At 40.2% G+C, this 26,426-nt stretch overlaps 1 protein-coding gene and 1 long non-coding RNA gene across 11 annotated transcripts in view; one reads left to right on the top strand and one right to left on the bottom strand.

The window, feature by feature from the left end:
* NRIP1 (nuclear receptor interacting protein 1) overlaps positions 1–8,798 on the bottom strand; it is a 79,304-nt gene extending 70,506 nt beyond the window's left edge. For 3 of the 7 annotated variants that reach the window (XM_069785336.1, XM_069785334.1, XM_069785337.1), the window contains exons 1-2: positions 7,938–8,092; positions 880–964 (exon numbers count right to left, since the gene is read on the bottom strand). The gene's annotated coding sequence lies outside the window, so the exon portion shown is untranslated. Of the gene's footprint in view, positions 1–879; positions 965–7,937; positions 8,141–8,660 lie in introns of those variants that run through there. The other 4 variants (XR_011325058.1, XR_011325057.1, XM_069785335.1 and 1 more) reach the window with 4 other exon arrangements.
* LOC138685687 (uncharacterized) lies at positions 6,783–16,290 on the top strand. Of its 4 annotated transcripts, none has more exons than XR_011325061.1 (3): positions 6,783–6,978; positions 13,854–13,920; positions 15,102–16,290. It is a non-coding gene; the product is annotated as an uncharacterized lncRNA (long non-coding RNA). The 4 variants fall into 4 exon arrangements; XR_011325059.1 differs by lacking the exon at positions 6,783–6,978 and adding an exon at positions 7,570–7,799 and having other exon boundaries at positions 15,102–16,289; XR_011325062.1 differs by lacking the exon at positions 6,783–6,978 and adding an exon at positions 8,184–8,256.
* The last annotated feature ends 10,136 nt before the right edge of the window (positions 16,291–26,426 follow it).

Genomic DNA, 26,426 nt, shown 5'->3' with positions numbered 1-26,426 from the left:
TGCAATCTGTGTCATTACAACGGACATGCAAGAAGTTTTGCAGGCTGGGATTTGGTATGACTGCCTCCAGCTTCTAGACCTTCCCTACTAATGCTCACAAAAGTTGCCACTGGAGGCAATGCAAATGAGTCCTAAGAGAGACTAGAAACAAAACAACAACTGCTTGTCAACCATTACATGCCCAAATTGTATTCTTTATGCTCATCAGCATTCTCAAGTTCTTAGGCATGCATGTAGGCCCACCGAGTACAGTGGGGCTACTCAAGTGAATAAAATCACTCACAAACCAAAGTGCGTATACATAAGCAATCACTGGACAACACTCAGGGAATTATTCCCCGGTATCAAAGAAAAATAGGATTTAGGAAATGGGAACCAAGGGAGCAGATCCAAACAAAATGACAGTGGTGCTAAATGTCTACAAGCCATTATAATGTAATATCTAATAATGATTTTACTGTGACGGTCCCTTGCCACAGAAGCTCAATTTGGATCCGTTTTATTTAAGAAATAAGAGAGATTGTAACACAGTAAGTTTTATTTAATCTTCTCTTTCACTCCAAAATTACATGTAAATCAAGTTCTTCTCTATTTAGCAGCTACCTCCCAAACAAGTAGGCTAAATCTTCAGGACTTACTAGCAAATTCCATACAAAAAGTTCAAATGCTACTGAAATACTTATTTCTCTTTAATCAGCACACACTGAAAAAAAGTCTTACAGTAAAAGAAAGCAATTAACTGGAAAATTTATCACTTTAAAACATATTATAATCCTAAAAGACTTACACATGGCAGACAGTTGTCTGACAGATTTGGTGAGACAAAGAAGAAACCCCAAACCAAAGAGACAAGGTAAATAATCCAAACAAATTATTTACCTTGAAAATGGTCCCATCAGGAAAGCTCTTCCTTCAGGAGCCCAAGGATGCATTAATTTTCTTCCTCAGCAATTCCATGCTTGATCTGAAATGAATAGCAGAAATCACCCTATGAAAGTCCGCATACTAATTTTTCCTATCCAATATACCTCTGTCTGCTTTCTTGTTGATGGTGTAACAGAAAGCGATGCTTTATTTTGGCTGGTAAGAACTGTAAACAACATTTTTATTTCAGAATAAAAACGTAGCTCCAAACTTCAGAAATCAAAATCTTCCAAACAGAACTGTCAGTAAAACAAACAACTTGTGTTATCTAGACTTGTATTGGCTAAGTGGACAGTATTTCTGCAAGAACAAATTCCATGTTCAACTCTGATTCAAAGCCATGATCCTCTTTTTTTGTCCTTTCATTCAAAAAACACCTGTGACATGAAAGCCCTCCTTCCTATGTAGCTATTACTGCTTAACACTTCAAACTTACACCTATGAACATCAAAATCATATTTTTTAAAGAGCCCCTAATAATTTAAATATATATATACACACACCAATAAAAGACAAGAGCATAGTACAACTTGTGAATGTAATACTAAATGCCACAAAATTAGTTAGAAAAAACTAAAGCAGTAGAAATTATATTTGCTTTTGAGCTATTTAGGAACTAAATAGTACATAACATAGATAGACGTTATCTATCACAAGCACCACCTTAACAATTCTTCTGAGCACTTCTCTATTATTCCTAAGTAAACTTTTGCTCAAAGATGCAAATTTACAGCTAGCCCAGATCACTGTTATTTGTACTATTTCAGCCTTGTTCTTGTGACAAGCCTCATTATTAAAAGTTATATTAATTCTTATGTCACAAAGTTACTACCCAAGCAGCAAGTTTATTATGCATAAAGAATCAAATTTAACTACAATAAAATTAAACAACAATAAAAAATACCAAAACAACCACACAACACTTTCTCCCCTGTTTGGATGAACTTCCCCTTCCTCTTGAAGGGCAGAGGGAGAGTTCCTCTCCTCTTTTCCACACCCTTAGCTTCTGTTCTCACAAAAATCGCATACAAAAGCTTTATAAACACAGTATTTCTCTAGCACAGAGGACCCCACAAGTGGCTACAGGCATGGAGGGTGAAGAGGGGCAGAGGGGGAACTGTGTGCATTGGGGGCAGCTCTCAGCATCTTCCCCTTCTGCAAAACTACTTGGGCTTAGAGAAAACATCTAACTCTGACCACTGCAATGTGCTACCTGAGAAAAAGAGATACAGGTGTTGATAGATGGGTCGTCATCCAAAAAAGACCTATTCAAAGCTTTCAGGTACATGAAATAACAGAAGCATGCTGGACTACTGCCAGTACCAAGATGCAACAAAACCAACAGATCCAATTAAGCCAATAAACAAGTAAATACCCTGAAATACTACATGCAGACATTATTTCAAATCCTTCCCCTATATAAATCACAAAATAAAAACCAATTTGCACCACAGAACAGTAGCAATCCTCAACATTTGGATTCAATTAGGGGAAAAAAAAAAAAAGCTACCACTGCAGTCAAAATAAACAAGAGAAATGACAAGTACAGTGACAAAGGTAGTAATAGACATAGTGCAAAGCCTTCCCAACTCCATTTCACTGGTAGGGCAAATAAGCTGGATGTGGAATCTTTTGTGACCAAAGGAAAAATGGGACGAGAGGTCCCTTAGAGCGGAAGGAAGCATCACCTTTTCAAGTCACCTTAATTTGAGAGAAGTAGTTAATTCCAGTATTTCTGTTCCATACTATACATGTAGACAAAATGTTTTCCACCACTGACAAGTGGTTTTATTTAAGTATTCCTACATCCAAAAGACGACAGATTTTGGGGGGGGGGGATGGGCAACAAAACAAGAAACAGCCTACACTGTATTGCCATCAAGGTTCAATGTATAGACAGGATTTCCTTCAGGTCGGCATTGAACAGTCTTTTCTGCATTGTTCCAAATGACTACAAAAGGTTTATAAGAGTTCAGAGAAAAGAGAACAAAAGAATTTGTTATTTCTGGGGAAAATACCATATTCCTTCAATAACATTTTAAAAACAAATTTAAAAAAGCAAGCTTTTCTAGAATACTTTATTCCCCAAAACTTCATGTCTGGATCACTTGCTTTGCACACCTTATAGTTTTTTTGAACATTGATTTGCTTCATATTCTAAACTGCTGAAAGTGGGATAGGTGATGACATGAAAACCACCAACACGACAAGCTCCTGGGGCAAGAATCATCATTTCTTTCTACCTCTACTTTCTACATCACTGAAAAAGCCTTTTCAGTTTCTCTTCCCACTCCATTTTCATGGTGGGGTGGTGCACAGAGAATAATTAGAAAGCCCGTAGCTGAATATCTTAAATGTTCGCTATGAAAAAAACCAGCATCAGAGCAGCAGTACCAGCCTAGCACCAAGGAGAACAAAACCACTGTTCTTCTGCTTGCAAGACATACTACTTACGACACATTTCAACATAGAAATTCATTAAACACTTTTTGGGGCAAATTTGTTTTCAAATAATAGTTCAGGTCAAGACTGAAACACATTTTACATCTAGCACCCGATCTCTCTCATGGTAACTCCCTCACACCTTTCTTTCTCGAGAGGAGGAAGAGCAGCCCACCAGAAGTCTTCCCCAACACTGAGCTGCTTTTCTACACTAAACTCAACCTCTTCAGAAACCAGTGACTAACAAAAGATCTGTAGCTTCTGCTTTTAATCTGATTTTGTCTATGAGCAAAATTGGTTTTCCTCTGCCAAAGACAATGGTATTTAGAAATAAGTGGTATGAAAACAGAGTTTCTCTCAAGACAGGCAATTAAACTGGAGCAACAAGCTCCAGTAACAATTTAAGTTTGAGTTTGACCCAAACTAGGATGGCTAGCAACTGCTTCTTCCCCTTTCTACACGAGTATTTATTTACTTGAGTCTTAGTTCCTATTCTCCTTCTTCGACCATCAAGCCAAGTGACCTGAAACAGACAGCCAAATAAATTACCAAATTAATTCTTTCAAGTGCTAAATAGGTCCGTTAACATTTCCAAGTATCTGAAATAATCCAGAAACACTAAAATGTAGGCAATTCATCTTTACCAAAAGAATCCCATCGCCTGCTTTTCCTGAGGCAGATCTTCCCATCTGAGAATGCAAAAAAGTTTTTGTGATCACAGATGTCCACCCAAAGTACCACCTGCCAACCATAGCACGTTGTTTTCCAATTCAATATTTTCAAATGCACCTAGCAAAACCCTAATACCATAATATCCTAAAGCAATGCCACAAGCCTTTTAAATACTTTCCTCTTAACTTCCCTCACATTTGCCATAGGCAGGCCGGTGCAGTTCAGACAGCTACTGCTCTTATTGTTTTGGCCTGTTGGCAGGAAGAGGAAGCAAACCACAAATGCTGTTACCATTAACCTTTTTGTCTCTAGTTTAAGACTGTTTAGACAGACTGTCAAGTTTATGTTTTTTATCTTTTTTGTACATTTGTGGACATTCTTTCATACCTTTTCCTCCTGTCCAGGCTTCATTCCCTACCTACATTATCTTTCCACTTGCCTGTAGTTAAACACCTGCTAAGCAGTAACAATTTATACTTCAAAATTTGCACTTCTTGTCCCAAACGGGTGTTTAACCTTTTTCAATCCATCGGATAGTTATCTTATTTACCCTGCCTATTGCTCCTCACCCAGCAGCGGGGGATCAGCCCGGCTGAGCCCAGCCTCCCCTGCCCGCAGGCCCCATGCATGGCAGGTCAGACACCAAAGCCCCACTCGCAAAGGGGCTACTGCCCCCCATCAGGCGCCCAGCTGGAAACCCTGTGCTCTCCCCAGTCTCTCTTGTGGACACCCTCCACTCCCTACACGTTCAGCCAGGAAAAAAGCCACAAGCCATTTGGGTTCTGAGGTTCAGGCAAGTTCTGAAGAGCTATTCTAAAATTAACAAAATGTTACAGTCTTCACGTCTTCTCCAATAGCCCTGCAAGGAGGTGTCAAGCACAACCCTTGAGCAAGGCAGCTGACTGGGAAACGCAACTCCCTGGCTTTGCCTCGGGCAAGTTTATACATGTGCTCGGCACAACGCAAAACATCGTTTATCTTTTAATATAGTAATGTCCCGCACTGTCACTGGTAAAATTAACAGTGCCGTCACTGCTAATAATACAGCTGGTATTACAGAAACCTTTTGCCACTGTTCAAAGACAGAAAAATAAAGTTAGCTCTGAAAAGACAAAATAAGCTTTAAGCAAAGAAGCCTTTGTCAATTCTTTTAAACCAATCCCACATTAAGCAAAACTTACAGGCAAATATGATCACCATAAAGTTAATTCATGTTTGAGTTCTAACCTTTACTGAATCACTTAAGAAAAAAAAATTTTCCTTGGTGCCTTTTACAGAACAGATTCACACTAAACACAGCTATCAAACACCGCAGGTGATACAGCCAGCATTTAAATCACCTATTTAAGTTTACAATATAAAAACATCACTTCACTTTTACTTCTTTATCAACATAGCTTTTATGACTATAATAAATTTTAGTTATTTTATTTTCCTCCAATTTTGATTAGCACATCTTTCACTTTAGAAAAAGAAACAAGTTCAGGGAGCAGAGAGGAAGAGCACATTTTCATCTGGTAATTTTCTACCCCAAGACTAATAGAAAAAAAAAAATCCATTCAGTACAGTTTGGCATTTGACAGCATCTTGTAGTCTATGCACACAGGGTCTACAAGAATCTGAAAACCACTGACAGCTCTCGCTCATTAGATAACTTGGAACTGTAGGCCACTCTAACAGGAGGTCAGATTTCATCCCTACCTGAAACACGCAGTCACTGCTTGCCACCTCTTCCATCCCACTTAACAGAAAACGTACACCCTTATGTATGCATTTCACTCATGACAAACTTGCTGTCTTGCTTTGGAGCCAACGTCAACTCTAACTCAAGAGACCACTGATAAAATAACAAGTCAGACCTCTCGACCACAAGTTTGAGAAGACACTTGCCCCAGGCAGCAGAAGCCCCAAACCTGCCTGACCATCACTCTCGACGAGAACTTTTGCTCTCCACGGTATCAACTCTTGCTGCCTGTATAGCAACAATTAGTCAGATGCTATTAAAACAGACTTTAACCACAAGATATCCTCAGCTCAGAAAGCTTTTGTCACATGACATCTTAACGTGTCACTTTCTAGTGTGTTCAGTCGGCCCCAGAAACAGTAAATCACATTTGAATATTAAAGATAAATGTTTTCCACCACTCGCTCAGGGATACACCACCCCCCTTCCACAAGTGACTGCTTCCTCCCCATGGGTCTTCACAGACTAGATTCGCACTCTGTTAAATAAAGCTTTACAGTATCTCTGAACATTTATAGTGCCATGACTCAGTTAAATTCTAATCAGCCTGTGAGCTATCAGACCCTGCAGGCAGGCAGGCCCCCTCAAAATAAAATAAAAAAAAAAATTAAAAAAAAAGGAATAGTATAGTCTCCAGATTCCAGAGAGGTAAGGTAGAAGGGGACAACTTCCACTTCAGCTTTCCTATCAGCACCGCAATCCCAAAGCCAGAAATCCCACCATTTTTTCAACATTTTCAACACGTGTCAAGCATTTTAGCTGAATTCTTCTTTAAATTAAAAAACTAATAAATCATCAGAATCCACGATACAGGAGAAGAAAAAGAGAGGTGCAGCACAGACACAAGGCTGTTCGCACATTACAAAGCTGTCCCTTATTTTGCCTACACTACGTTTCTTTAGGTTTCACCACCTTCCAACTTAATCACCAACACTTATGAGAACAGCTTCCAACACCACGTTCTGCAGAGAAAAAGGGGGGGGGGGGGGAGGGAAATCACCTTTAAAGGGCTTCAGGGACACAAAAACACGTCTGGAAAAGTAACAAGTAACGTTTAGTCTAGAAAGGAAACAGCGACGTCCCTCAGGAGCCCGAAGCGATGAGAAGGCATCTTTGGGGGAAGCAGGGAGCCGAGCGTGTGCCGCCAACGAGAGGCGGTGGAAAAGGCACCCAAGCCACCGGCTGCCCGCTCGCAGGTAGCGGGGGGGCGGGCAGTAACAAACAGTCGGGGGGGGAGGGGGGGGCAGAAGAGGGAAGCGTGGCCTTGCCCGCAGCTGCTGTGAAAGCAGCCGGGCGGCGGGAGGCGGCGGGCGAGGCCGCGGCCGGCGGGGCCGCGTCTCTCCGCACCCCCGGGCGGCCGCCGCAGCCGCTGCGCACCGAGCTTGCGGCTCTGTAAATAATTCACGCGCACACCGGGCGGCGGAGGAGGGCGGGGGTGTCCCTCCGAAACGGGGACCGAGGGAGGCTTGCAGCCAGCGCTCGGGAGAACGCTCGCAGGTCTCGGGGGTGAAGACGAGTAACTTTTCCGGCCCTCCAGCTCACCCAAACCCACCCTGGCCAGGCAAACTTTCGGCTCCCACCGCCGGGGGGGGGGGGGGAGGTGTGTGCCGGAGGGGCGGCCGTCACCGGAAACGGCCCCCGCCGCCGCGGCCGGCCCCGCGTCGGGCTCACCCCGGCATTGTTCCCCGCCCGCCGCCCGCCAGCGCGGCCCCGGCCCGCCCCGCTCGGCCATTTCCCCCGCCAGCCACCACGGCTGCCGGCGGAAGAGCGCCGTATTCACCCCGCAGCGGGCCCGCGCACCCCCCCCCCCCCCCCCCCACCGCGGCGGCGGCTCCTCCCGGGCGGGGTGCCCGCCGGCCGGCCTCGCCGCCGGGAGAGGCTCCGGCGGCGGCCCCCCGCGCAGACAGCGGGCACGCGCGCCGGCCCGGCCCAGCGGCCACAGCAGGCGAGGGCTCCGGCGGCCAGTCCCGGCGCGGAGGTCCGGGGAGCGGCGGCGGCGGCGGCTCCCGAAGCCGAGGTGGGCGGCTGGGTCCCCCGGCTGGAGGGGAGGGCAGGGCAGGACGCGCCGCGCCGCCTCTCCCCTCTTCCGCCCCCCCGCCCTGACCCCCCCCCCGCCGCGTCCGTCCGTACCCCCCGCCCGGCCCCGCACACATACACGGCGAGCTCCGCTCCGCTCCGCTCCTCTCCGCGCCCCTCCGCGGCTCGGGGCTCTGCTGCAATGCCTGTGAGGCTGACTTTCAAAGCCTAACCCGCAGCCGCGATCCTCCCCGCCTTCCACCTCGCCCGCCGCGGCGCAGCCCGGCCCCTCCCCGCGCCGCGCCATTCATCTCTCCAGCCAAGTTTCTTAACCCTTTTCTAACCCCCGGCGAGGGGAGGGGAGGCCGGGCTGGGGGCGGCGGGCGGGAGGGGTGCGCTCCGCACCGTGTGGGGACGGACGGCGGCTGCGGAGCAGGTCGCCGCTAAACGCGTCGCACGTACGCAAGTCGCGTCGCCTCCTGCCCTCTCTAATTAATCTAACTGAAGGCGTAGGGCCCCCAGGAAACAAACTTAGGAGCGATAGTACCGGAGGACCCGTATTTAATGAAAACAGCGATGGCTTAGAAATAACACCTTTTTTTTTTTCTTGGGCTCGCTTAGAATAACGGGGGGGGGGGGGCGCTTTTAGCGGTTACCATTTGTCGCCGGTTTAGAGCTTCTGTTTTCCGCTTTTTCTCCGAAAAACACGCACTAGAAACTTCCCCCCCCCCCCGAACGAAAAGGCTCCCGCCAGCGCACGGCGGCCGCCCCGGCACCTGCGGCTGCTCCCGGGAGGGCCGGGCGAGCCCTGCCGACCGGGCCGGCCCCGCCTGCCCTCACGGCTCCCGGCGCGTCTCCTTACCCCTCGGCCTCGGCCTCCCAGGCCGGGTGGCGCGGGGATGGTGGCCGCGCCCGGGAGAGGGGAGCATCCCTCCCGCCTTCAGCCGGGACGGCCGGCGGTCCCTGTGCTGGCGGCGGGGCGCAGGGGAGGGCCCCGGCTCCCAGACTGCCCCCCCCCCCCCCCCCCGCGGAAGCGGTTCGAGAATCGGGGGCACAATGGCTCGTCGGAGCCGTGCCGTTTGCCCACGTGGCGGTAAACACAGTTTGGGAGGAAAACCGGCCGTGGGCAGAGCTTGCGAGAAGAGTCAGCCCTCCATTTTGGTAGGTGGCATCCCCACAACCTCTGCTGCCAGAAACTGCGTTATACGTGAAGTTGTTCTTTAGGCTTCATCCCCATCAGAGGAGAGAGTACCCAGAGGTACGCGCTGAACTTGGCTGCATAGGCGAAGCTACAAAGCGCGTGTGACCTTCATCACACCTTCTGTGTGCCTGTGTTTAACAAATGTCTCTACGCTTGGCATGGTGTTCCCCAAATGCTTTACAGAGCGCTTCGTGATACTTCTAGAAGCTAAAGGCTGAGAAAAGAGAAGCAAATTTGTTCACAAGTCGCTTATAAATTGTGGGATAATAACTGCGTTACCATATGCCAACATTTTAGTTCTAAAACTCAAGTAAAATAATTACAAATGGCATATTCGAGCATTTTTTCAGCAAAAGACTAGTATTGTTAAAGAATGCCCAAATTTCCACTTCAGAGAAAGCAAAGGGGAGTAAAAAAGCCAAATATTTTAACCTAGAGATACCATGAATGAAAGTAGATGGAGGAATGTTAAGCAAAACCTCTTTCACTTTGGAATGTACGGATTGTGTACAGGCTTACAGCGGAGCTAATAATGTATTACTTGACCTATTTTTTTAAGCCAATGAAAGATTTAGGTTAACTTCATCATCGTGTGTTTTTAACCACTTTTTTCCAGAAACACAGCAGCATTTTCTAAAGCTACTGCATGTCACAGTGTCTATACAACAGTCTTTTTTTGAGAGCATTAAGTCTCATAATAGAGCCTGACCACGCTTCCATTAAAACAGCAAGTTTTGCTCTGCATTTCCATAGTAGGCTCATTAGCAAATTCTGATTGTAAAGAAATTATCTTTATTTTTTTTATTTCACAAAGAATCTTTATCTCAAAAATTTTTCAATGCTAAGCAGCTGAATTATCTAGGGGAAAGGAAATTTTCTCATTACTGCAGCAATTTAGCTGCTATTTCAATCAAGAGTGTCTTGTAGTAGAGACCTCCTTCATTCTTAACCTTAGGCAACATATTGCGTAGACAAGAGACCTACAAAATGAGGAATCTTGGACAAGCAACAGAAAAAATGTGCATGTGGAATATTTGTTAAAATGATCATTGTTGGGTAACAGAGTTGCCTGAGGACACAAGTTTCAATATGATACAATCAACTGAGACTAAGTAACACAATGTATGGATTTAGCAGGTTATTTCCAACACTTAATATTCACATCACACGGAACTGTGCCACTTGCTCATATTTACTTAAAACTATGAGAATTCAAACAATATACAAAATAAATACTCTGTATGAGTAAAGGAAGAATTCCAGCACACAGTGAAATCATTCTCTTAAGAAGTATGAAATACTGATGTGTTTGTTGGTTCTTCCTGTGCAGTCTTCAGCCAAACCTAAACACACACTCGCCAAGCATAGAAGATGAGTATCTACTGATGTACCTACCGATCTACCATCTGTGGGGTGGTGTCTATACCTTTACTTTGTTATAGACATCGCAAAAGGGGACATTTTTTCAATTTTTTTCTTCAAGGGGAATTCATCACTATAAGATGTCTGTAAATGCAAGGCCAGTTATGACAGGAAAGCGTCAACTACCTTTGGATCAGTCTTGGAAGAGAAAAACACATTTATAGATGTTGTATTAGAACTCATTCCCAGAATTGCAAGCAGTTAGTGGAGGGCTCTTGGTACAGTACTTTGGTAATATCAGTGAACCACTTTATATTTATAAAAATACATAATAATACACCCCCACCCCCACCCACTCCTCCACCCCCCCCAACACACCCCTCTTTACAATTGCTGACCAGAAGTCTCAAGACAGAAAGGTATGTTTTTGATCGAGTAGGAGTTCTATCAAAATATAATTGTGATACTGACATTCTTGAAGTACAAAATTAATCTGTGTGACCATTTAAAAATGGTTAAATAAATTGTTCATGTACCTGCAACTTTTTTCTTTTATCACTTTGATGATTACAATAATGTATTTTAAAATTATGAACAAAGCTACAGTTCCAGTAACAAACATTATCTTTGTCTTTAGCTTGCTGAAGTAAAACACATATAGGTCTGTGCCATGTGGTAACAAGACATGTATTATTTTCAAAAAGAAAATGAAAATGCTGTTACATGATTCCCAAACATTTTTAAGCTAACGCTAGCCTATTTTTAAATCACATAAAGCGCTTTGAAGAGCTTGGGAGAACTACAGTTGCTTTTATTTTGATTTTCCTTTGAGGCTATCTCAGCCTCTCAAAAAACTAACAGCTCTGAAACTACCTTTTTCAATTAAAATAATTAAGGCCTTGCTTTATGGCATCCAGTCATGATATGAAAGGCTTAGGATGTGGTCGAGAAGCTAGCTGGCTTTACAGAAATTCATTTCCAGACTAAATCTTCTTCTAAAATAGTTTGTCAGCCTTACATAGACAAATAATGAAATTCCACCCTTGACTCAGCCTAGTTCAATTCATGTCAGATTACCCACTATTTCGGAGGTGCCTTCACAGAGGATTAAATCACCTAGTATTCCAGAATTTATGCAGGCAGACAAAATAAATTTTTAAAAAATTTAAAAAAGAAAAAGAATCATTATGATTCTTATTTATTCAATAATTTACTTCAGAGGAGGTTTGCCTAAATGATAATCATGTAACAGTGTTCATCCATAAATCTGAACTAGTAAGGTGGAAAGGTCTGACTTTCTTCAGGAGTACTGTCTAGGACTAACTGGAATCAATGGGAACCCTCTGAGTGTTACCAGAGGAAAAGCTGGTCCAGGGCAAGGGTTTCTGCAGGGTGTACCACAGCGCATATCCTGTTTTGTTCATGACAGCAGCAAGTCTGCAACTGTTGGAGGTGGAGTTGAATTACACAATAACATGTGCAGGGAGGAGTAATATACTCTTTATATAACTGAAAGATATCAAGAGTACATACCACTTGTTACTTTATATACCTACATTTAAAAAGATGAAGGTATTTGTATGCATACATAACTGATATCGTTCCCTACCGGAGTTGTTTTCTGCCTTTTTTTTTTTTTTTATTACACAGTTTACTTATATTTTTACAAGTACTTCAAAGGAGGTCATCTGAGAGAAATGTACCCTCAGTGCCTCGAGTTCTTTTTTTTCTGCATTATTTGAAAGTAGACTTCAGCTTGTGACTATTTGATCTAAGAGTAATAAGCAAAGGACCAGATGCTACAGCCTTTTCAATTACAAAAACATTTAAAAACAGCTGTACCATATAAACTCTCATGGAGGAATCATATGCTTGCAGCATCTGGTGAGTTTTGGCCATGCCTCTAGCACGCTGTATCTGTTCTGAGGCATGAGCTAGGGTGAGGCTTACTTTCCCATACGCATTTTTGGGGTGGGGGTGTGCAATTTTTGACCATAGACAGGAACTAACACCTTGGGTCTTTGGTGTCAGGAAATAAACCCTACTTTCAGCCCCTGTAACACCTTTCATGGAAGAATCAAAGGGGCATATGCTAAGTTGATATGACTACTGTATACTGATTGTTAATATTTTACCAGAATAGAATACTGGTGGTTTTAGCCAGAAGAACACATCCTGTACTTGTGAATTTTCTGCAAATTCATCCCACTCGCACAAATAAACATAAAAAATATACTTATGAGAACGTTGCTCTGATGAGTCACGTTCCTGATAGCTTGAAGGCCTGTCCAGAAAATAACCAGTGTGGAGTCACTACTTCCAAACTGACATGAGAAAATACCAGTAGAGCAGGTATAACACTATGAAAATACTGTTACTACTTGTGGGTCGACAAACGATGCAAAGATAATGTTTGGGAAGGTTATATGTATGCAGCCAAAACCGTTCAGAACATGCATATTCCTTTCAGACTTCATATTTTCCCCTTTTCTTTCACAAAGATGTTCCCTATATCGGCAATAACAGATTGAATGAGGACTGAAGTGTCGTGCCCTCTCTCACACTCTGCATTTGGAAGTTAGTCTCAGCAGCAATATTGTTTCACAGCCCCATTTTTCTGGCTGGCTATCATGAAATCTGGATAACCCTTTGTCATGGTTCTCATGATGACACAAGCCATGTTGTTGAAACAGTATGTTCTAAAATAAAATGAACAGTTCGTACAAATTGTACATACGGTGATCTGGCAGCCAGTACCACACTGCAAATGAATAAAGTTCTGGAAAGGACCATTAGGAACCAGCTAAAAAAATGAATCTAAAGTGCCCTGTGTTTGCCCTTCAGAATAACACAGGTACTGGGCAAATGTTTCACAATATATGAACACTTTAATTACATATTAAAATTGTAATAATATTCTTTAGTACAAATGATCTTAAGTGCTCTGACTCAAGTAAATGAAACTACTGTGTTAAGCTGAACTGTGTATCATCTCATGTGTTTTTATTAAATATATTTACATCCCCATATATTAGCTTATGAATAAGAGAACCTTTGATGGAAAGCCAATAATATGAAATACAAGTGATTTTAATACACTTAAGCTATAGTTCTACCCATCCACTAACTTGGAACATTTACTTGAGTTACATTAAGTAGAAGTTTTCATTTCTTTATTCTTTTTCTCCTTTTATAAGAAAAATAAAAAATAATAGCTTATTTTATTTAACAACAGATAAAAGGAAAACAAGCAAGTCCTGATTTATTTTATCTGATTTCAGTTAGAGTGTAAAGTAAATATCAAATTTCTAATATGACACAGGGTACCTTACTTCAGCCAGCTCAGCCCTCATACCTCGGAAGAATGGATGTTTTATTGATGAAATACTACAATACCAGTGTCTTGAGTGCCACGGTAGCATCTTTTCCATTTGTCTGTAATTTTTTTTTTTCTAAGTTGCTGATTGTTTTCTTTCTTTTTTTCATTGTTAGAGTTGGAGGGAGTGGTGAAGGGAAGAGGTTGGCCTCAGAAGATTACTGGAATCCAAAAGTATTAAAGGTCTTTATGATTTTCTTGTTTTATAATGAAAAGAAAAAGATATTATTTTGGAAAAACCTAAACTTAACAATTTTCACAAATGCACAAAAACATAAAGGAAAGAGAAAGAACATGGACTACTACCCAACATTTCCTAACATCACTCATGAAGGCCCTCAGAAAAGTAACACCTAAGAAATTCTGAAAAAAATCTGGCTGCTTTGGCTATGTACCTAAAAGTTTACTGTTTGGAAAACATGGTCCCAGTTCTGAGGATTAAATATTCTTAAAAAAATTGGCACTTACCTACCTAACATCACAGATGTAGTCACAAGTGATTACTGCTTCTGTTTACCTACAGATGCCTAATGGGAAAATCCACTTAAATTGTGTATCAAAAAACTTAAGGAACTCAAATCACTGGGCCATGTAAGCTTAGATATGTTTCCGCTTGATTGTATTTTATGTGATTAGTTTATCAGAATCACATTAGCTATACTTTTATAACTGATCCAACTATATATCTTTGCATATTTTTATTAGCATACAAATATCTAGATTTTATTAGGAGACATTAGGTTCACTAAATGTTAGATATATAACAAATCCAGCTTTGATGCTGTTGATCATCATACCAGTATTTTACATGTGACATAAAGCTGGCAGAGGCATAGGAGTGATTCAACTCACCATAAACCAGATAGCAACAGTTATGTTCACATAAGTTACATCCCCTCTTAGAGCTGGGAAATTTCTCTTGCCACTTTTTGCATATTTTTTAGAAAACTGACTACCCAAGATTGCTCTTGTTTTGAAAACCAAGGAGTAGGAATGTGGGAATACTTCCATATATAAACAGCAGATGCTATAACCTGTTTCTATATGTATAATTCTAATTTTGAAATAATTGCATCTCTTTTTTCTTGTCTGGTATATAAAAGTGAAAGTATTTTCTGTGGAGGAGAAAATTTATTCTGAATTTTGATGACTTAGCACTTGTGTCTCTGTTAACGTTCTTCATTTGAACAACATCCATTTTGCTGCATTACAATGGCCAAAACAACTTTAAATTTTAGAGTAAACGCTTGAGTGGAGAAAAAAAAATACATTTCGTGAATAGTTTGAAAGTTTTGTTTCATGTTTATTTGGACTGAGAAGCAATATTTTAAGTCCTCCAATATTATTATAATTATTTCCCACAGTACAGTTCATTTGGGAAGCCAGGACCTTAATGTTGTCTTGATAAAATACTCCAAGAAGCCTGAACTTGGAAGACGCTCTTACAGAGGAGAGGGGGGAGAAGTTTGTACTCTTAGGGATTCCTGCTTCTCACTTCCTCCCCCATCTGAGGAATCAGATGGTCAAGCAGCAGGAAAAAGAAATATTTCAAAAGTTTTCATGTTGAATTTTGTCTAACCTGATGCTGTGCCTACTCTCTTGTTTTGTTTTGTTGTTTTGTTATTTTGTTTAAGCAGAATACTCTCATCTCATACAAAATACAAATGGATCCATGTTTTTCTGATACACTCTATTTAAAATTACTCCATTCCCTAAAATACTTTCTTTAATGTAAATGACACTGTAACTCTTGATACATCAGTTCTTTAACATTATTGCTAACTTTCTTAATAGGACGGTAAAGACTCATGTGACTCCTTACAGGTATCTTCTAAAATATGTTACATTCTGTATGCCTTATAACTCTCAAATATTTTACTGGCTGGGAACATTGTCTACCAGCAGAAATGTACAAAAAAGGTTACTTGAAAAAATGTATTTGAAAAAAAGGTGTCTGTGTGGTTTGTCTAGAGCAGATTTAAACTCTTATAAAGGTGATCACTAGTCAAAATTATTTAACAAATAATTAATAAACAGTTAAATTTGCCAGGTCGACAGAATATAAATTAATTAAATCCATAAACATTTCTTCACCTCTCCCAAGCCACTTTATGTACTAGTTATTTGTAATTTTCTACTTATGCTATCTGTTTGATGTTGCTCATATGGATGCTTAAAGCAAGCTAATAAATGAAGCAAAAATTCAAATGAATTCTTGGCCTTTTGAAACAAATAGTTTCATGTGTTTTCCAGAGTTATTCCTTCAACTGTAAATAGATTTTCTTCACATCCTTTCTATAAAGAAAAGGCAGAAACAATTTACTGCCTTATGACTCTCACTATTCTCTACCAAAATTCTGTTTCCCAGTATCAGAGATCTACTACGATTCCAGTAATAAGCTGTACTTGGATTTATGAGTAAAACACAGTGTAAATCATGACATGAAGACATGTAATTCTGTTTTCTGTGACTCATCTGCTTCTTCAGTTCCACTTTCATATAAAAAAAAAAAACTATTTTTTTTTAAATTGTGGGGTAAATTGCATGGTGTGGACCATGCAAAAGAGGAGGATATTCAACCTTTCCTCGCAAAAGAGGAGGATATTCAACCTTTCCTCCTATTGCACAACTGTTCTCTTCCTTACAAGTTTTCATTCCTTCCTTCCCCTGCCTCTTCACTGAGAGCTGAAGTATCAGTGAACATTTTCAACATTTTCCAATCCTGCTAGAATGTTTCTGGTAGAAAAATCTGTAAACCAGAAGAAAAAAAGTAACCTGTTGAAGGTTTTCTCAAATTCTTAAAGATTGATAAAAATCAGATTTGCAGAATGTTTCACCCAATTATTATGATTAATCATCTTTTTCTTGTCTCTTCTGGGGTTAAATGAAAAACAGTAACAATAAGCATTATTTAGTTGCTGGAATCCAAAACAAAGCAAGAGGTGCAATACCAGGAGATGCATGCACCAGGATGCACAAATTCTGTTTGTTATATTGAAAAAAGAGCTATATTGATAACACAGAAAGCATAAAATCCCTGCGTGAATTACTATCTTATTTTACATCCCCATAATCCACCATCACCAAAATACAGATTTGCCATTGGCTTCAGTGAGTATGGAATCAAATTCTGTATTTTGGGTGGGCTTTTTACTTTTTAAAATTTTCAGCAAGACAGCAATGAGACGTAACCTTCTCCTAAAGACAGGTTCTCACTCTCCAGCTACTCTAATTTTGCTAGATCTCGATGTTCTTGAATGCCTGAGGGACTTTATCTTCCTGTTTGGCACAGTTCTAAATGGGCTTAAATAATATTTATCCAACAGTTACCTGCATTGTATTTTGAAGGGTGATTTGTGTTCTTCTCCTACAGCATTTATTTCTCAGGCTCTGTAGGGTTCCATTTTGGCTCCGTTCTTACTCAGCAATCCAAAGCTGCCTGCGCGCAGGGCTGTTCATTGGCATGATGCTGGGTTTCATTTCTATGCCGACAAGACACAGGTCTATTTGTCAACCAAACCAGCAATTTCACACTATGCTATTACCATATGGACAAGCTGGTGACTGTAAAAGCCTCTATGAGCACCAATTTTCTTCAGTTAAAATCAGACAAAACTGAGCTGTTCATGGCTGGCTCTTGCCATCAACCCAAACCCACTTGAACTTCTAACCCATCTTTAAAATTCAACCCAGGTTCACTGGCTAAAAAACCTTATGTCATTTTTGATTGCAAGCTCTTCTTTCAGTATTGCAGTCAAAAGATTAAGGCTTCCTATTATTAGTTGAAGTAAATGTGCTTTCCTTATTGCTCATTCATGCTTTTATGTTCCCTAGACTAGATTATTTTAATGCCCAGCTTGTTGATCCTCCGATGAGACCAATTATCAAATTTCATCTTGTATAGCAAGTTCTGTTTTCCAGGGCAATGTATTGTACAGACTAATGCATGTTTCATACCTGCTGTTCTCTCACGGTGGCTACTGATACACCACAAAATCTATTTATTTAAGCTATTGCTGCTCTTGCCCTATGAAGTTTTTCCTGAACTTTGACTTCTTACTAAGAGATATTTGTCAGGGGGCTGATCCTACCCAGTTCAATTAATGGAAGCTTTATCACTGACTTCAGAAAACATGAGCTGTAAACCCACGTGGCCTCTACTCATGTTCTTAAAGCTATTGCATGGACACTGGGTGATGGCTTTCTGCTCATAACTATGTATTTTTCAGAAAGAGTTGGTGTATCCCAACTGGCAGATTCAGAAGCACTTTGCAGCTCCTGAATCCAGGTGCTTGTGCACTATGGCTATATCCTACATATTGAAATGAAATGTAGGTATACGCACTATTTCTTTGCAAACTGATTTTCTTCTGAAGGAAACCCTCATGTGCGACCTCCCTTCCATCAGGTTGATGAGAGGACTAGGACTGTCAGAGGCAGTCTGGGCTGCTGTGCCTGGCGATGGTCTGAGTATGCCACAAGCTGCACAAGATTCGCATTCTTTTCTGAGGAGTTCTGGCTTGTGAAGGTGTTTTGTCTGTCAGCTGCCATGGATTAAGGAGCTGTTTAATTTTATTTTGGTCCTTGTAGTCATTTGTAAGAATTTTCACTAAGCACTCTTTGCTATTAACTAATAAATAAATAACCCCAAAGCCCACCCTGGCAAACAAACAACAGCAGCCTGTTTTTTCAGGCAAACTTATTCAAACAAGTTCCTTACTTCTTGGGTGGTGCTACTGAAGTCAGTGAAAATTCTCTGTAACAAAACATACAATAACCTAAGTCAGCAGCAGTTGGGTGGCAAAGTCGCTAGCCCACCTTACTGGCCTTCCTGATGGCATGCATTTCTGCTGGACAGTTGATTACTGATTCTTGTGGTTGCTCAGGTTTGCACACTCAGGTATGGTTGTACTGATCTGAGGCGGGATCTAGCTTTAAGACTAACACATTTTATTATTTGTCCAATATGTTCTTAAGAGAAAAAAAAAAAAAAAGGAAAACATTATGAGTTTTATCCCCAGGATTTGGCTTTTAAATGACCAGAAATTAAACCTACCAGAATAATGTTACTAGAACCTTTCCCGAGAACAGAGAAATTAGAAGGTGAGTAATGGGGAAAGGGAGGATTTATGACTATCTAGCCACTGACAGTGAAGGTAATTTCAGAACAGACTGCAAAACACTTGTTTATAGAAAGTCCTTACAAGGGCAAGAGTTGCCGCACAAAGGAGTACCACTGTTTAAAAGAAAAAGACCCGTTGCAGAACCCCTAAAGTTGTAGTAGCTAAGAATAGGGTCCTACAGGGATTATACTGAAGATTAAAATACTTTGGCTCTAGTGACTGCTGTAATGAGAATACATATGGAGATAAACTGACAGGGCTGAAAAGTATTTAATTTAGATGACAGCCTACAAAAATTAATGTGAAAATGAGAATTGCTTAGAGGTAATAGATTGAGGGTACAAGATTCATTTTTTAAGTGTTAACCTTTTACATGACAGTGTGATACTGTAATTAAAATGGCAACATTCTTTGTTTGGGGAATTTACTTTACATTCTAATTGCTTTGTAGTTCCTAGGTTAGAAATTTTTTCAAGCAATTTCTGACTGACAGAAGTCAAGGATTTTTCACAGCAATACGATGGAATGAATGAGCTTCATTGTACTGAGCAAAAGATTAAGCAGCAGCTTGTTTTAATTGTCGTGATTAAATTAAACTATTCTTGAATATTAATATTTGTTCTGGTCCATGTTGAATATGAACATGGAAATTCAATGAATTTCTTTCTAGTAACCTGATCCTTAAGAACTTGCCCCAAACTTTGAGCCGCTTTGATGTTCAAAGGCTTTGGCTAAGATCAGAGACGAGAAGAAAAAGAATGGGGACCTCTTCACAATATCTTTACCTTTGAAGTCTCAGGTTAAAAGTACTATTACTGTTTGCTTAAACAAGCGAGAGAATGAAGGATAAGATCATGAATTATAATAACAGAGAAATGACAAATGTTTTGCATGAAGTACATTTCCTTGTCAGGAGAGAGAACATTCTTCCAGCAGATTTCCAAAGAGATTGGCAGTTTGTAGAGAGTCAATTATAGGGAAGAAAGAGATGTATCATTGTACTTTGGTTTTAACTGTTTAAGTGGGAATAAAGAATTCATTTGGAATTTTTCCCTTTGTTTTCCTCTACATTTCATACTAGTGGTAGTAAACATGCACATTATCCAACTGTCAACAAATCCCCTAGACTCAAGCCTGGAACAGTACATCCCACATTTCCCCCATGAAAGTCTTTCATGAAAGCTCCTCTGTCATTCAAAATCATACTATTCCCTCCTCTATTTATTTCTAAGTGTCACTCAGCTCCATTCCACCAGCTTGGAAAAACGTCAAGAACTTTTATCTTCAGAGTCAGTTGCCAGTTCTGTTTAGTGAACAAGCCAGCAGGGGCCTCTGGTGCCATCAATGCAGCTCAGTCAGTGCCCCTCTCTTTAGGGATGGAGTATATTGTTATCCCAATGGCTGGACAGAAAAAGATGCATTTTTAGAATAGTTCTCAGGGAGCAGTTACTGAAAATCTCCTCCCTTGAGACAGTCTATTGGCAACAAGTTTTGCTGCTGTGACATGAGTTATTGCATCAAGGCCCAATCCTGTCACTAATAAAGTTAGTGGGAAACATGCCATTCTTTTCAAGTAAAGTCAACAGGATTAGTGTAAAAAATCAGAGCTAAAAAATATACCTTGCATCTACAAATGCAAATGGAAAGTCATGTCACAAGTAGGAATGTCATTTTATGTCTGTTTTCAGAATCCAGCTTTGTTTCAAACCAGAATAAGCTGCTTCCCCAAATTTAAAATTTACACTAAAGAAAATGGACATGTTATTTTCTAACTACAGCATTTCCATTCTTGGTTTTGGGGGTGTTTATTTAAGTATGCATCTTAAAAGAAGTCAAGGACAGACTGTTTCAGTGTTGGATTTATTTTTTTTTTTCCTCCTAAAACACCCCACTTTTTTTAGTTTCCTCTAAAACAAGGCATAGACATTGTAGAGATTTTAATTTTTAACAAAATGATTTTCTGATAGAAAACAGTTTACTTTAAACTTTTCCTTAACCAGCTCTAGCAGGCTCTTTTAATTACCAACAGACACATTACACAGCTGTGCTAGAAAACATTACTTAACCTGCTCAGCTTGAATGGAGAATTTCTGTTGATCTCAGCTGTCAGACCAACAGGCTCTTGACTGCACTAACAGGTAACAGTTAGTTCCACTGTCTTGGCAAGTAGACTTTTCCTATACAGAAATAACATGGTGCTGGGATATTTTATTTTTTTTTAATGCAAGTAAGTGTTGGTTCATTTTTTCATAGAATATTATCATACTTGGCAATACTGGATTTAATTCCTCTTAAAATGACAGAACTGAATTGTCATCATTTTTAATGGGTAAAATCTATGCAGTTCGTCTGAGGTGCTGTAAAATCTAATCAGAAATTAGACTGTAAAATTAATAGGCCTATATTCTATATAATGCTCTTTTATAAATCTGGAACTGTAGCAGATTTGGAGTTTCACATACAGTACAATTAAGCAGTGGTGGAATCTTCAGTTTAAACAAATAACCTGCGAAATAACTGGTACACCGTGCTAAAGCGTTAGCGGCTGTGTTTTACTTTGAGTGGTAGAGTACCAAATCCATTAATTCCACACCTGGGCTTTCATTTTAGTGTAGTTCCATACCGCAGCTCTAAGCCATGGGATATCCCCCCCGGTTTATTTTTATGCGGCAAAGGTTAAGGATGGCTGTAGGACACTGGTTTTGACCATGCAGCCCTTGTGTGCGGATATCCAGGTGACAGGAGGGTAGTGCTAACCCATCCCCTTTATCTGGAGAGGAATAACAGGGGAAAATGGACAGGAGAGGCATGAGGCAAGCTGAGGAAGGAGCCAGTGTACGGCCTTTCCTTAGCAGCACCACTGAGAAAAAGGGGAGCACAGCCAGCGGCTCCCCGGCACTGTGGGAAGGGAAGTGGGTGACGGGTGTCAGCATCTTCTCCCTCCCCGGGCTTTGCCCATGTACACACACAGAGGCACAGAGCCCGAGCCAAAGTTTCCCACGCCCAGAAAGCAATATAGGACAACCCTAAGCGGCACTCCTCAGGGTTTTCCTCCCCATCACAGCAGAAGGGGGGTGAGAGGGCGCGTGTGTTCGTGTCCCCTCCACCCGCAGCAGAAGTGGGCAATCTGACTAAACATATGTAATGTTATGTAACGCCATAGGAACGGCTGCTGTTGACGGTGAATGATGGAAAGGTGGCAATAAGCAGATAGCTAACCCTACTTCCCTGTGCTGAAATGATTCACTTCTAATGGTAATTTGCACCATTTTAACTCAGAGTACCTCCCACGTAATGATTATACAGTGTTACTATAAAACCTCAGGGTTCATCTGCAGAAACATTTCTTATGCTGGAGTTCTCTGTGGAGACATACTTATAAAAACTGGTATGAGGGGAAGATTAAATAGATAAGAGCATAAAAACAGATTATAGAATAAATACAGTCTTGTAGATCAGTTCAACTGGGAGGCAGGAGCTTACACTACCGATTCTCCTACCGACTCCTGTAATACTGGACAAATTGCTTCGTCTCTTTGCAGTTCAGTTTCCCAGATTTGAAAGTAGGGTAATGCCTTTTTCAACTCTTTCTCTGCCTTATCTAAGCACACTGTAATACAGCAGGAATACTTTCATTAGAGACATTAGCACTCTGTCTAGCCTATGGAATCTGGATCCCAGGTTAGTCTTCTAACTCAGAACAAATAATTATGAATGTGTAAGCATGTTTCCCTTTGGTTTTGGTTTGTATTCTCTTTTCTTGTAGATCCTGCTGTTCATTCCATCTCTATGTCCATCCCAAAAGACAAAGAACAGTGTTTGCCAAGAGCAAAACCTCAAAATCAGTAGAGAAGTAATTTTTATCTTTTGTTCTTTAACAACCCGACAGAGAACACAACACACTGAAAAAGAGAATTTTTTTAAAATCTAGTTTAAAAAAAAATCTGTAGTAGTATTTCTTTATATTAATAAAGCCATTCACTGAAGTAATCTTGCCTTACACCATTAGTGCATGGCAATGCAAAACAAGGTAAAAACCTTTGAAAAAGTACTTAAAGGAATAAATCTGTAACAAGGAATACACTGTCTATCGTAATTGCACATTTAAGTGGCCTCTGCTTTACCAGTGACAATTCAGAGCGACGGTGCTTGGCTTAATGCTGTCATCTTGTAGCTACTATTATAGAAATTGTAGTTGTACAATTTTCAAAGTGAGCAATTTTATGAAGTTAATTGTGTAACATTGTTTATGAATTTAAGCCACACAATTAATATATTATTCACAGGCATGCATAATGGGCTCTTTGTATTGAATGATAGTTTAAGAAAAAATGTAACTGATTTTGGAACTACAATGATTGATTTATGAGGTAAAATTAAAAGCGCTAAGTATGTATTACTTGGCTACTCACCAGCTAAGTGGATGGGGGTAGTATAAAAAATATCTATATATAACTAACTGCAATGTATGAATATCAAGGAATCAGAGAAATTGCTTAAAGTGAAGCAAGAGGATTAACCTAGAAGTAAATGGTGAAGATTTAAGAAAGGCAATTGGCTATCAAGGGAAACTAGGCAAGAATTAGATGTTCTTGCCTGTAAAAATCTTCTCTGATGTAAGGCAATGGAAGCTTTATTCTTTGAAATTTTAAAACAGCTGGGTCAAACAATATGAAATTGAAAGACAGCACTCCAGTAACATCTCATTATATCTTGCTTTTTAACTAATGGTGGGACTTTAAATGAAATGCTACCCAATATGAATAATGGAAACTACCTACCTCTAATGAAGAAAGGACCTCTGTGGTACCAAGGGATCTGACTTCTTGGTACTTACCAAGAAGTACTGGAAGTACTTTCCATTTTTAAATAAGTCATTTGAAAAAAAAAAAAACGGATGTCATTACACATGGTGAATGTCACATGAGTTCACGGGCAGTTCCATTAAAGAGCTTTACACCAAGTAAAAATTCTCAGTTTAGATAAAAGCTATGCCCTACTATTCTGCTCTAGGTTTTTATACTAACAAATTTTACCTGAGCAACAAATTGAAGAAGTCACTTGTTTTATTTCACCAGATTTCTTTCTCTGAACTGGTATTTTAACAAAAGTATGTAAAAACATACTAATGTACATGACCAATTTGGAGGAAATACACCAAAGCAATACACTAAACTTGCTTCTTTCACCATCTTCTTCACTTACACTAAGCAAAGGAGAGTCTCAATTCACCATTAGCTGAATTCTACAAAGAACCTGCTATCCCTTATTTGAGCTAGCCTGCTTCAGAAAAAATAAATAAATATGCATTCCCATGAAAATTACTCTAGTAAAGGACAGTTCCTTTGTCAAAGGGCACAAGGAGATGGGTTTAGCAAGCATGTTTGTATAATTTAATAAAAGAGTTAATCTAAGTGTCTCCATACTGATGTCTTGATTTAAGCTCTGAAATTAAGGAAGCTTCACATTTCTATGAAACAGCAATGAACAGCAGATTATAATATGATTTGCTTTTAGGCTAAAGCAAAATAACAACTACACTTTTCCTAGACTGACAACTGTCACATATTTTGACATAGAAGCAGGACAGATGAATCATACTTTGGTTTTAGATACCTAACTTCATAAAAAATACTACAAAGCAAAAACATTGCATCAACATGGAGCTTTTTATCCCTGAATTGCTGATGAGCAAAGTTTAATAAAATCCACCCAGATCTTGTGATTTTTACTTTCTGTTGAGCATGTGCACATAAATGTCTACGTTACATAATCTTTGTGTATAAACAATGTGACATATAGCGTATATGTAAAAGCAGTTTTATTTTCACTCAGATCCACATTACTGCCTATTCTGTATTGCTTGTAGCTGATAAAGTATTAAGTTAAGTTCATTTTACAACTCAGCTTTGTATTCATTCTCCATTAATTCTCCTGCCAAAGCAACGTGACCCTTCTTCCACCTGAACATTAACACACATTTTAAGCTTCAGTTATTCCTCTTTCATCTGGAAATTTTCCTTCATACTTTATCAACTTTATATCTCATATTTTCATTGAGTTTCAGTCACGAGACTATAACAGGTCTGAGTGGCTACATTTGAGTGTATGTTTACACTCTTATGTCATGTGTGATGGAATGACATTATGAACTCCCAGAAAACAAAACAGACTACATGTACAGTATGTCAATAATCTTTATAATATTTCATATAAAAATGAAATGGAAGTTCATAATACTCTGACACTATTGCCTTTTCTGGTGTAATTTACAGGACTTCTAGCCACCAATTTGAAATTTGTATATACGCTAACAGTTCTGTTCACCCACTCTACTGGCTGAGGTATGATTATATTCTCCCCAAAGAAAGAATGGGCATTAAGCACAATATGATAACTAATGGAAAGGAGAAGTTCACGTTTAGCAATCCAGCAAAATACTAATAGAAGACCAGGTTACAAATAAATAGTCATAAATATAGTCATAAAAAATAACTTTTCTGCTAGATTTCATTTGTTATTGAATAAATTAGAGTACAGTCTACTAGACATGACCTGGTAGCCTTCTAGGATTACAGATTAGAGCATGGGCTATTCAGCCCAAAGGTTAGGGCCCGTGTCCAGAACTGGGAAAGGAGCCGAAAGTTCATGGCCAAAAATCAGGAACCAGAAAGTCAAACCAAGGGTCAGCAGCCCGAGCTAGGAATAAGCATCTGCACAGGAATCACGAGCTGAAATCAGAAACCCACAAGAAGAAATTACAATCGCAGGGCACAATGCAGAGGTGGCTCTGAAAATGTACGGTACGACATGCAAAAGGATGCGCTGGGGTTCTGCCTCAGAGACCTGCTTCTGAGTCACTGGCTGATGTGCTCTAGCTAACCCCTTACAAACGGGTCCAAACTGCAGAGAAACTGATTTACTACTACAGAAGAAGGCCTTATCCCAGATTAGCAATATGGAGGATAATGTGAAGATAAGGCAGTTGGTACATCTGTGTGATTGGTACATGCAGTATGTGTTTGCTCTCATCACGCTACAAATGGGACAGCCATCTACCAGCCCAGTGCAGGTAGATACATGGTCTGCATTGGCTGACAGGCACAGTTACTAGCAGAGAGAATTCCCCCTAGTTTCTCATAAACCCAACAGCCAGCTGTAGTAGTAGAGGATAAGTGCATATAATAATCTCCATCTCTGCATCACAACTGCAGTTAGTCTTACAACAGACTCTGGGCTAAACATGTTCATTTTTGATGCTTTTGATTTTGAGAGGAGGTACTGAGGACCTGAAAGTGGGGGGAAAAGCTTAAAAACCTCTTGGCATAAGAAAGATTAATATTCACATACCTTACACATATCTACAAGAATATCCAAATGACTAGTAAAACAAGTGCCAATAGAAGATTATTGTGTTGCATCAAGATAATTGCAGCCGCAGAAAATTTTTCCATGAAAAATATGGCAAATAAGTCAACCTTCTACTCTTCCAAACTGTCTGGGTGTTTAGAGGGATGGAAACTCTTTTCTCAGTTTCATACCTGTAGGTAGATTAATAGAAGGCT

The sequence above is a fragment of the Haliaeetus albicilla genome, chromosome 6 (genome assembly GCF_947461875.1).
Source record: "Haliaeetus albicilla chromosome 6, bHalAlb1.1, whole genome shotgun sequence".
NCBI classification, from domain to species: domain Eukaryota; kingdom Metazoa; phylum Chordata; class Aves; order Accipitriformes; family Accipitridae; genus Haliaeetus; species Haliaeetus albicilla.
Note: the sequence above shows the minus strand (reverse complement) of the source record. Positions and strands in the feature narration are given on the sequence as shown.